Raw genomic sequence first — 12,140 nt, 5'->3', positions numbered from 1 at the left:
GTTTGGGTTAGAAATCCCCAAGCACACTCCAAATGGGTCAAAATAACCACTCCTTGGACTTTTAGTCCCAGACTCTAGCCAAGTTACTATCTCTGTACAAAGAATAATGCTAGTACACATATGTCCTCAAACCACTCATTTACTTTTTGGCATATGTGAATTACTGGATATGTTTAGGAAGAAGTCTGAGGTTATTGATCGTTTAAACCGACAAGGGAATGTTAGATGCTATGGGGTGCAGCTGGTCGCCTCCTCCAGCCCATTTCTCCGGTGGCGCGTAAGGCATATCTGCAGCTCTGCTCCTGGGATTGCAGTGTCAGGCGCGGGGGACTTGCGCACCGCCTGCCTGCCCGGGAGGAGCTGGGAGCCTCCTGATTAGCACCACGGACAGCTCGTGCGTCTGGAGGAGGGAGGCGGGAGGACTCCGCTTTCTGCGCCGCTGCTCGGAAGAGGGAGTGCAGTAGCGGCAGACGGGGGAGGAAAGAAGAGAGAAAAGGAAGGAGGACTCGGTGGGGAGTGGAAGAAAACCGGGAGCAACCAAAGCAGCAGGTCCGGGGGTAGGTGCTCAGCTCCGCTGCCCTCATTATTCAGGCAAACGCTGCTGAGCTTCCCGGCTTGCTTCCCAGTTCCTCTGGGCGGAGGCTGCTGGCTAGACCTGACTCCAGGTGAGTTAAGCAGAGGGATGTACTGAAAGGTCTAGAGCTACAGGCTTGGAATTGTTGAGGTTTTGCCGCTTTTCAAGCGCTGGCGGCTTTGCAGTATTTCACAAAGTCACAGGCATTCTGGTCTCGGCATTGGCCACACAGGCTGAGGGTGAAAGGATAGGCAGTGAGGGGTGGGGGGTTGTGATCCTCGCGGCAAGGATGGGGGGATTTGGAAGGAATTCACCTGAAGGGACTGGGCTTTAAAAAATGTCCCCAAATGCACGCGTTATATGTAAGCTTTCTAGACAGTCATTTGTTTTCCTGGCAGCCCATTTTGTCCTTCTGTCTGCCTTCTTTTTAGCTCATGCCCAGTTTTCTAAGCCAAGTCAAAGCATTTCAGAGGTGTGGAGTTAGGGAGTCTGAGTACACAAGGGGACAGGGAAACCTTGCCCTCTAAGTGGGGAGTGGTATTTCTTTTTCCCTGATTTTTCCCAGAGGGTAAACCTCTCGAGTAACTGGAGGTTCTTTTGCTCTGTACCCTCCGTAAGCTTCTTAAAAGACAGGGAACTTAAGGCTGTCTAGACAGGCTCTGAAGTGTGATGGCAACTTAGCTTAAAAGCCATGTTGATTCACTCATCTCCTCTTCATCCTTTGTTCCAAAGTTATTACCATTTTGGATTTCTTTAACAGCACAACTTCTAAGTGTCGGACTGACAGGTAATATATTTCTCATTCTGCAAATAAATGGGAAAAGTGATGAGTTCACATTAAGAGGAGAGCAAGTTTATTTTCATGGAAGGACTTTGGGGAAAGGGATTGATGAAGAAATTGTGGATATGAAATTAAGAACACTTCCCACAGAACTTCTTAATTTTTTGCACGTTTGCTTCATTTTAAAAAATCTAATATGTGTGTGTGTATGTGAGCAGCAAAATCCCTAAAATGTGTTATGAGTTTATTTGGTTTAGAAGTTACTTTCTTACGAGGAGCATTAGTTTATAACCCTCATGGTCACAAGAGTGTTCTAAATGTTTGCTTTTAGGTAGTTGGGGTAGCTATTTTTGTTTTTGGATTCAGTACTTACTCCATGGACCTCACTGGATACTTTTTAGTAGAATTGGTGGGCATACAATTAGTCATATGGGCTACTGTGCATTTTAATAGTAGTGAAGTATACAAATTATAAATTTAGCAAGTAAATATTAGAACCCAAATTTGTGGATGAAATTTAAATATCTTTCAGATATTTACTAAACTCTCTACAAGGGCCCAGTGTCATTTTATGCTTGAAAGAGAGCTTACTGGTTTTTCACATTGAGACATATGCATCTCAAGTTTTGGTAATTAAAATATAATATTTTACTTTGCTCTTCTTTTAGTTTAACATCAACCTGGGTTTAACAAATTTTTCTTGATGTCTACAGCTGTAAGCCAGGTTCCTTCACATATATTCCATTTCTAATATCTTGTAGCGTTTAGAGAGAACAGTAATGTTAGCTCCATTTTTCAGGTGAAGAAACTGTGACATAGTGGGATTAATTTTCCTAAATTTCTATAATGATTATGTTATAAATCAGGAATTTAAGACTCAGTTATTCAACTTAAAATTCAGTTCTTTTTCCCAAAATATGCACAGCTGCTTTTGGTTGGGACTTTTGTAATAGTGATATATGAGTATGACTTATGTGAAATACCTTAAAATGTTTCTCATTATTTTTCTGGTTATTTATTCAGACTAGTTTCACTTTTTTATATAAAAGATACTTTAATATAATTGTGCCGAGTTATACTCTCCTCACCGTCAAACAATTACTTAACTCCTAACAGTTGTGTCCTCCTTAATAAGAGTAGATTGAAAGGCAAACTCAATATTATACTAAGGATGTTCTTGGGAGTAATTTATGGCTTATAATCCAGATAGAAGACTGTCCACATTTAGATGCATTTTAAAACTTCTTAGTGTGTATTTGAAACTACAGCTGCTTTCAGAGTAAACTGCCAGGCTTGACAATGAACAGTCTCTAAGATTCCTTGAGAACACGGCAGATAGTGTATGTATAATATAGGATTCATGAGAAGAGGAGGGTTAGGAACTGAATGGTTTTATATTTTAATATGTGACCACATTCATAAAAATTTTCCCATGCTGTATATATCATGAGTGCTTCAATGTCTGATATAGTCTGGTTCAAAAGAAGCTCATTATAGCTCTTGTGGGAGTGAAAAAACCTATAACCTTGATTCAGCTTTTTCCTTTTCATGCTTAAGTGGTAAAACTCTGCTGTACGTTGGCCCTTGAAGAGTCCATTTGAGTTTCAAAGACAGTTTGCAATTTTCTGCCCCGAGGAGGTGTTGTGTGTGTGTGTGTGTGTGTGTGTGTGTGTGTGTGTACGCTCAGCAGACAGTGTAGGCATATGAGAAGAAAATGAGCCGGAGCAGTGAATACTAGACAGAGAACTTCTTGGAGTCTCATATACTTTGAAATTCTTTCTCCATGTTACACACATAGCATTAATCGCTGACTTTGGGAACTAAAGGTGTGGTATGCAACTTTACATCTGATTGCAGGAGTCCATGTATACGCATCACTCAGGTGTTCTTGAATGAATCTGGATAATAAGTTCTATGACTCCTGACCATCTGACCAGTTCCCCTCAGGTTCTGGCACTAACAGGATGGCTTAAATGATTTTTCTCAAATCTCGACATCTCCTCCTCTCTCAGAACCTACAGAGCAGCTCAACAGGGTGTGTGTGAGGCTTCCCGTAGTTTTAACCTTTCTGAGAGAAGGGGTCCTCTTGAGAGTGCTGATCAAAGCCTTGTTTCTCTTCCTTTGCAATTTTTTCAGATAGACAGCTGAGCAAGGAAGGGAGGACAGAGGAGGACAAGAAGAGATACATCATTTTATCCCTCAGGAAAGAATGAGGACCATTGTACATGTTTACCCAGAAATATTTATCTACAGACATTCTTGATCAAGAGAGATTTGCATACACAGTGCAGTAAAATGCCTAGTCAGCTTCTAGTCGTTTCTGTGCAATATAGGGAGTTGGAAATAAGATGAGCAATGGGACTCGATCCTGTTGGGGAAATATGGGAGACAGTGCAGAGTATGTACGGGTCGAGGGGATGGGGTAGTTTCTTTCCATAATTTCCCATCATTGATTAAGGGCTGCTCTAGGAATGGGGTTGGGGGGGCATTAATGGCCTAGAATTTCTGGAAAACCATATGCACAAGCTGAGATAGCTCTGGTGATGCAAGAAAGCCTTTGGGCAGAGTCACTGCTTATCCTTGACATTGTTTGACCCATATGCATGAGAATAGTGAGTGCTGAGGAGGTGTGGGTAGAGTAGGGACAGATCTTGTTATAGGAGTATAATGAACATTCACTTATGAAAGTGAATTCTTTATTTCACATATGTGATGCACATTGGGTCAAGAAACTGGTTAAAAATTTGCAGTGGTGTGAATGGAATTTTGGATTTTGCTTTCCTGTAAGGGCCATGTTCAGCACTTGGTTGCTCATGTTAACATGAATAGTTCAGAGGAGGCATGAGATACCAGGAAGATGATTGAACATCTTAAATTTTAGTATATATACATTCATTGTGAACTTCATCCCTGATTGCCCTTTGTGGTGACACTGATGGCATAAGGGAATATTATGGGACATTTAATGCAGAAAAATACGGAGACATATGAACAGTGGACATGGTTGGCAACCACAGTATTCATTGCAGTTGTTTCAATGTCAGGGTAACTTTGGACAAACATCTTTTATTCACGACTAATAAGAGAAGGTGGAGAAATTGGTCTTAGGATGTTGACTTTAACGCAAGTTTTTAATTCTGAAAATGGGCAGCATTATAGCAAAGAAAAAAAAGTCACTGAACAAAAATTTTTGTCATGTATAATTCATGGGTTATTCTGATTTGTTGAATCAAATCTTTAAATGTATTATTTAAGCATAGGAAGAATTACAGAAAATTATGCTTTTTTATACAGATATACAATTAATGAGCTGTACTGAAGGTATGGAAACGAACAACCCAATTGTTTTTTTACCGAGTGAAGAATTTCCTTTTTTTAAAATTCTGAACTAAACTAGCAGTTTAGTGTGATGTGCCATTTATTACTTGAGCTCCAAAATTTGCAACCAAAAAGGATACATATGTTGAACTTAGTTTTTCTTGGAGAACTGTGATATGAACGAGCAGTGAAATTGCAGAAGACAAATGAAGTAGTTTAATAATTCCCGTACTAAATAATAATAAGGTTAAATTATAACACACTTATCAAGTGTCAGACATTCACTTAGGGTTAGCAAGAATTATCTCAGCTAATCCTGGAAATAATGCATATGTATCTTGGAGTAATAAAATGTCTTACGCACCTGGATTTGAAATTGTCTCTTGCTAGCTGTGTGAGCTTGAAACAGATGATGTAGCCTCTCTTCCCCTCAGTTGCTTCTTCTATGAAACAGGGAGATAAATAGTATCTAACTTATAGATTCTTTGTTCATGTTTTGCTTCTTAGTGTAGTTCCAGGTCCAATTAGGCTGAGACTGCCAGTTTTATTAATGCCGTGATATTTACCCTAGTTCTGCCTTTTATTAGTTGTGTGACATTGATCAAGTTTCCTTTCTGTACTCTCCTTTCTTTATCTATAAACTGAATAAAATGCCTGTTTTGTAGAGTTTTCATTAGTATATTAAAGAGATTCAATAGAATCATTTATGTAAGAGACTTAGCACGTGGTAGACATTCAGTAAGTATTTTTCCTGCCCGTTCACATATTGCTGTGGAGATATTCTACATATTTTCCAGTTTCATATTTCTCTTTTCAAACTCCTTGTCAGTCTTGTACAAGACATTCCCATCTCCTGCTTCTCTTCTGATGTTCTGTAATCATTAAGCTCTAGAAGAGTTGAAGAAAGTATTTTTATAACTTTTACTGTGCTTAAGCTTTTGAAGAGAAGCATGCTAGGTCTCGGGACCAGTTTTGATAAGAAAAGGGAAATATTTATCCCATACAGCATTTACTCCTTCCCACCCTTGACAGTTTTGTACTGTCATTCTTTCAGCAATAAGTGAGATTTTTCTGTTTAAGTGGTTTTCTATTTGTGGTAGCAAAATTCATGTGTGGACTTCATCCTATTAACATAAGTATAATGGAGAGTTGGGCAATGATTTGTTTTTAACAAGAGGAAAAAATGCACACAATGTTTCTAATATTGCTCTGAAAATCTCTCAAATTAACTTTGATTCTGTTGGCAGAGGTAACATCACACACTCACGCGTAGGTGGTGTTCTTGGAAAGTAATGTTTGAATCTTCTAGGTATTGTTCCCAGACTGGCTTAATAGGATTTAATTTTGGATGTAACTTATCTGCTAAATAGGAAGATTCTTAAGTGAAGATACTAGCTTCATCAGATATAGCGTTGCTCAAGGCTTTCTGTATGGGATTAAAAAAAGGCTGAAACAGAAAAATTTCATCTCTAAGTTAGACATACTGGTGTATTCATATTGACTGTATGGTCATGATAATGATATCAATAATGTGGCTCATATAGACAAGTAATATATAATACAGTTACCAAGATAAATCCTGTTACTGAGTTTAATACCCCATTTTTTTCCAGGATCTCTCAAATTCATCACTCTTTCATTTTCGTTCCTTTGCTTATTATACTGGTGTGTTAGTTTCCTACTGCTGATCTAAGAAATTACCACAAACTTAATGACTTAAAACAGCACAAATTTATGGTCTTATAGTTTGGAGGTCAGAGTTCCAAAATCAGTTGCACTGGGCTGAAGTCAAGATGTCTACAGGGCTGGTTTGTTCTGGAGGCTTCGAAGGGAGAATTCCTTTTCTTGCCTTTTTCTGCTTCTAGTGGCCATCTGAATTCATTGGTTTATGGCCCCTTCCTGCATTTTCAAGGTGCATTTCTCCTATTTTTGTTTCTGTCTCTACATTGCATCTTCCTCTCAACTCTGAATTCTCTTCCATCCCTCTTGCAAGAACTCTTGTGATTACGTTGGGATCACCTGATGATCCAGGATAATTTTCCCATCTCAGTGTACTTAACTCAGTCACATCTGCACATTCTCTTTGATTATGTAAGATAATACATTCACAGAGTCTGGGGATTAGGAGAAGAACAGCTTTGGGAGGCTATTATCCAGCAACCACAAATGGGAATAGTATTTTTGTGCTCTGAGACCCTGAAAATCATGTTCTTGCTTCCCCATGGAAAAAGCAATGTGCATTTGGGATTTTTAAAAAATCCTTTAGGAGATATTGATGGAGACTTTTCCTAACAAAGATGCTAATCAATTAAACACCGTTTAAATTATTAAATCTAGTGTTAGTAAAATGTAGGTGGAATTATGTGCACTTCTAGGGTCAAAACTATTAATTAAATCCATAGTCTATCAAGGGCAACATCTGGATTACTTAGGTTTAAATTACATAGGGCAGTGTCTATGATGGTTCTTACTTATATGACGTTTAGCTCTTGTGTACAAAGCCAAATCCATAAAAGAATCCATGGAAAGCTTGGTTCTCTTTTAAAACTTGGCAGGACATAATTTTCAGGGGGATGTCAGACAGTGGTTCCATAATAATTGGTGCTCTTCCTAAATGTGCGTTGTGAATAGTTTACCTCATGAGTTATATGTACTAATTGTAGACTTCCAGGAGAAATTTAATGATGGTCATGTTAGCTTTCAAATCTTTTCTGTAACCCAGAAGAGGACTGTTGCACGAGATGGATTTATTTTTCCCCCCTACCATTGTTGCCAAAGGGAACTTGAAATGGCCTGTTCACATTAATTTAATGCAAATGAATTCTTGCTGCCTCACAAATTTGTCTTTCATTTTTCTTAAAATTATGTGTAAATGGATGTGACATGCTTTACTGGTTGTTGTGCAGGGAGCATTGTCCTTTCTAAAAGCTCCCTCATTTGTCAAAAGAAGCCATTAAAAGAAAAATAAATTATCTGATCACAGTATTAAGAATGACCTTAAAACTATAAATTGTATTATCAGTACAATAGCTGAATGGTCTTTGCAGTTGTGGAAACTCCAAAGGAAACCCTTGTTTAGACACAAAGCTATTATAATCATCCAAAATCCATGTTTATTTTTTACTTTGTAAAAGGTAATGTATGTAGAATACAGTTTTGCCTTATAGCTCTCTCCTTGCTTTCCAGAAACTAGTTCAAATACTCTTAAGTTTTAAAGTGTTTTTCGCTGTCTTTAATATTTTTAATGTCAAAGAAACAATGAATTTTTATGGAGACCCAGGCAAAAGTAAAAGAGAAGTTTGTATAACATGGAGTTAAACAAGGATGATTATGAATGGTCATTTTTGATAGGGGACTGCACATCTATCCTTTTGCATGTACATGCAAACGCATTATTGAGGGAAGTCAAGATTTGACTAAGGAACTCTGCTGAGGGTTAAGTAAGTCTTAATAAGAAGAGTAATGCACAAGGATATTTTTAGCTTCCGTGCCCAGAGATACAGTAGTTGTACAATAAATGGTCTTTTTCTATTACTGCGGAGGCATCTTCTCCAGCCATGCTATTCATCTAAGCAAGAACTTCGACTGAGTTTTCGGCAACCGTAAGTAAAGAGGATGGCGTGATAGGTTGCTTGTACATATGGCCCTCTTTAGCAGGCTAGCTGTTACTTTTGTCCACCCACATCACTGAGGACATATGGCATTACTTTGGCTGTGGCAGCAAGTGTGTGTGGACGTGTCTCGCTGTGGGTATAAGACTGCTGGCTGCCTTCCTTGTGTTGCTCATGCAACCAACTGTCTCGGGTGGACAACTTATCCATAGCACTAGATTTGAGGATGGTAAATGATGTTATTATTAATATTAAAATAATATGATTAGTTTTCTCTTCAGTTTGATTACCAGACCTAATGGATGTTTGCTATTATAAACCTTACAGAAGAAATGATGGCTTTTCCAAGAATAGTAGTCAGGGCTTTTCAAAAAAACCTGACTCATTCAAAAGTACAGAGTTATATAGAACCAAAATAGCAGGGGCATCAGAAATGCTGTTGAGATAATTTATTGTGGAATAATCAATTAATGAAATGTAACAATGAATCTGTTGGTAGTTGTGGCTATGAGAAAAAAATAAGGAGAAAACATGATCAGATAGGCTGGAATGAAGAGTCATCTAATCCTTGTGTAACTTATTTCACAGAGTTTGCAGTGTTCTATAAAACAATGTTTTTAAATTGGATTCATTTTTTTCAGTACTGTGAGCTCTAAATTTGCAAAGTGAGGCATTTAAATACTTGTAACAAGTGTGTGCTTTTCAGTGGTGGCCCTAGAATTCCTATGTACAGGGCCTCTTAAACTGCCTTCTCATAGGAAGGCAAGATGAGAGGGCCCTTGCTGAGGGCATGTGTGCAGAACTTGATTTAGATTATACGTCAGTTCTCTAAAGAGAAGAATGGGTGGTGCTGCTGAGGATTAGGGAGAAAATAACAACATTGCAAGGTACTTTTGTTGCCACTACTGGAACATTTTTATAATCAGATTTGTTTTAGATCTCTCTTATAAAATCACACAGTAATTTCACATGCTGCATTTGGCAAATCTGAAAATTGTTCAGTAAGACTGTATTTACTAAATATTAGGTAAATAAACTCAAGATTTGCATAGGTAATATTGACAAGCAGTATTTCCAGATATAGAAATAAATTTTCAAAGTGCTTTTGGATATCACTTATCTACAGAGTCTCAGTTTCAGTACTACGGCACATCTATTAATCACCATTAAGGCTGTATGTGAAATATTTGGCAATACAGTTATCAAAGTTTTGTGGTAATGGTGATGGATGCATGGAATACAGCATCGTCATTATTATTCACTGGCCTTGAGAACTTCAGTTTTCATCCTTTTTCACCTTGCTGTATCATACTGACTGACAACTTTAAATTATTTGAGCTGTAAAAAAATATATTCTTGGAACTCACTGAGTTATTTTTTATTTTTTGGGTCATTCTGTATTTACTGTGGTGAAGTATCAGAGAACCAATGTGGCAGTTTAGATGGAAGCAAGCAGAATGGAAACATGTTTACTACCAAGAAATCTACTATATTAATTTTATTGACAGAAAAAATGTACAGATAATTTTACTCAGATTTTTTGCTAAATCTTTTTGTTATGTGTGTATATTTTTACAATTGACCTTTCTTTGTCGAGTGTGTGTTTGTACACAAAATCAATCTTAGAGATCTTAGCCAAAGGGTGGATTTCTTAAGGTGACTGTTTCAAATATATATAAATTATGGCATAATAGTCACAACATGGCAATATAAGGAGCCATAAAAGTGGACATAAGATGGGAAATAATGGTTAAAAACACTTGCAAATGAATAATTCATTTTGTTTTAAATTCTCTTTGTTTTTTAGCTGAGAAAATGAATAGAACTGAAGTTATTATATAAATCATTTGTATTTGTTTTATATGTGTATACATATATGTGTGTATTATAAATGCAAAAAAGATGGTATATTATTTAGCATATATATTCATACTCATCTGTATATATATATATGCATCATGAAAATGAGCATATGTGATATACATGCATATTGTACACTTTCATTTTTATTTCTATTACTTTTCTCACTTTTTTTTTAGCAATGAACTAAAGAAAACAAGGAGAAATTTTTATTTGGTAATTTGATCTTTCATATTCTTTTTGCCTCAGATTTATGGTTTTCTTTATGATTAGACCTCTGAGATCAACAAATATCATATAATCCTTGTGGATATTTTGAAAGCAGTGTGTCACTATAAAGTGTGCATGTGCAAAACTGTGTGAATGAATGTTTTATCCTTGACAGAGAAAAGCCAGTTGTTCACTGTGGGGCTTCCTTGGTGGTACAGTGGTTAAGGATCCACCTGCCAATGCAGGAGACACAGGTTCGAGCCCTGGTCTGGGAAGATCCCCGCATGCTGCGGAGCAACTAAGCCTGTGTGCCACAACTGCTGAGCCTGTGCTCTAGAGCCCTCAAGCCACTGAGTCCACGTGCCACAACAGCTGAAGCCTGTGTGCCACAACTACTGAAGCCCACGCACCTAGAGCCCGTGCTCCACAACAAGAGAAACCACCACAGTGAGAAGCCCACGCGCCGCAACTAAAAGAAAGCCTGCACGCAGCAACGAAGACCCAACGCAGCCAAAAATAAATAAATAAACTAATTAATTAAAAAAAAAACATTTACTGCGTTGGTAGCACCAATGCAATGAAAAATCAGATATCTATCAGTGTAACCATTAAACAAATGTTTTTGAGCACCTATTCAGTACCCAGCACAAATTTAAGTAGTGGAAATATAGCCATAAACAAAATTAAGGTCCTACCCTTAAAAGCAAACGTGCAGGACAAAAGAGTGGTCAAGCTGAAACACAGTTCAGAGCCAGGAATTAAAGTTTCTGTGTAGTTCAGATGTTATTTAAACCATGTTATGTCACCCACTTAAATTACAAGAAAGCAGTTCCTCCATCCATCCCTTGGGGAATAGTGGCAGAGAAGTAAGTCTGTTATGCTTGAACTTAAATGATTCAATAAATGTAAAATGCTATATATGATAAAGGCATTCTTTCAGATTGCTGGGAAATTATTTTAAAAAATCATAAAACAGTGTTGAAGTAATTAGCTATATGTGTTTCTTAGTCGCAAAAAGGTATAATGAACCATTCACAAAAATTACTTCCAGGGTAATTGTCAAGTAAACTCTTCAAAATATAAAGAAAAAACCCTAGAAGCAAATATCATTTATAATATTAGGGGAAAATTTACTTTCCTAAGTACAGCCCCGACCAATGACAGAAACAATAAGGAACAGATTGATGAATTGGACTTTGTTAAAATAGAAAACTTTTATATTTCAAAAGACACTATAAGTAGGTATAGAAAGCAAGTGCCAAATTAGGAAAAATTAATTGCAATTTATTTGACATATAAATAGTTCCGACAAATCAGTAAGAAAAGATTAGTAGTCCAGTAGAAAAAAAGGCAAGGAACATTGGCAGGAAGCATCGAGAGCCTCATATGAACTGTAAATGTATTAGAACTTCTGTTGTTCACAAACAAAATGCAGACAACAATAGAGAAAATCATTTATATGGAGATATTTGTAACATTTTAACAACATTATAGTATGAATTTATTCATGTTATAAATATAGGTAGGAAACTATTTGCAGGTTCATATTCATATAGTTTTTCTCTTCTTTTAAACTTCTGCATTTTCAAAGGTATGTTCAGACGTCAGAATACACCCTTTGTTGTTGAAAGCAGCCTTTCAAATATACACTCACATATCATTTTCTATAAATTTTATAGAGAGTAAGGGCCAAAATGCTTTATCAGAAACTATATTTCAGTAATGATTTGTTATTGTGTTTAATATCTTGTCCTCTGGGCTTAACTGATAAAGGAAGATTCTTTTT

At 37.1% G+C, this 12,140-nt stretch overlaps 1 protein-coding gene across 1 annotated transcript in view; it reads left to right on the top strand.

The window, feature by feature from the left end:
• The first annotated feature begins 453 nt into the window (after window positions 1–453).
• Window positions 454–12,140, top strand: part of ROBO2 (roundabout guidance receptor 2) — a 1,654,780-nt gene continuing 1,643,093 nt past the window's right edge. Inside the window, exon 1 of the mRNA XM_067739210.1 lies at window positions 454–665. The gene's annotated coding sequence lies outside the window, so the exon portion shown is untranslated. The remainder of the gene's footprint in view (window positions 666–12,140) is intronic.

Source organism: Pseudorca crassidens, chromosome 5 (genome assembly GCF_039906515.1).
Source record: "Pseudorca crassidens isolate mPseCra1 chromosome 5, mPseCra1.hap1, whole genome shotgun sequence".
Classification (NCBI taxonomy): domain Eukaryota; kingdom Metazoa; phylum Chordata; class Mammalia; order Artiodactyla; family Delphinidae; genus Pseudorca; species Pseudorca crassidens.
The sequence above is the reverse complement of the archived record's forward strand: the minus strand, read 5'-3'. Positions and strand labels throughout refer to the sequence as shown.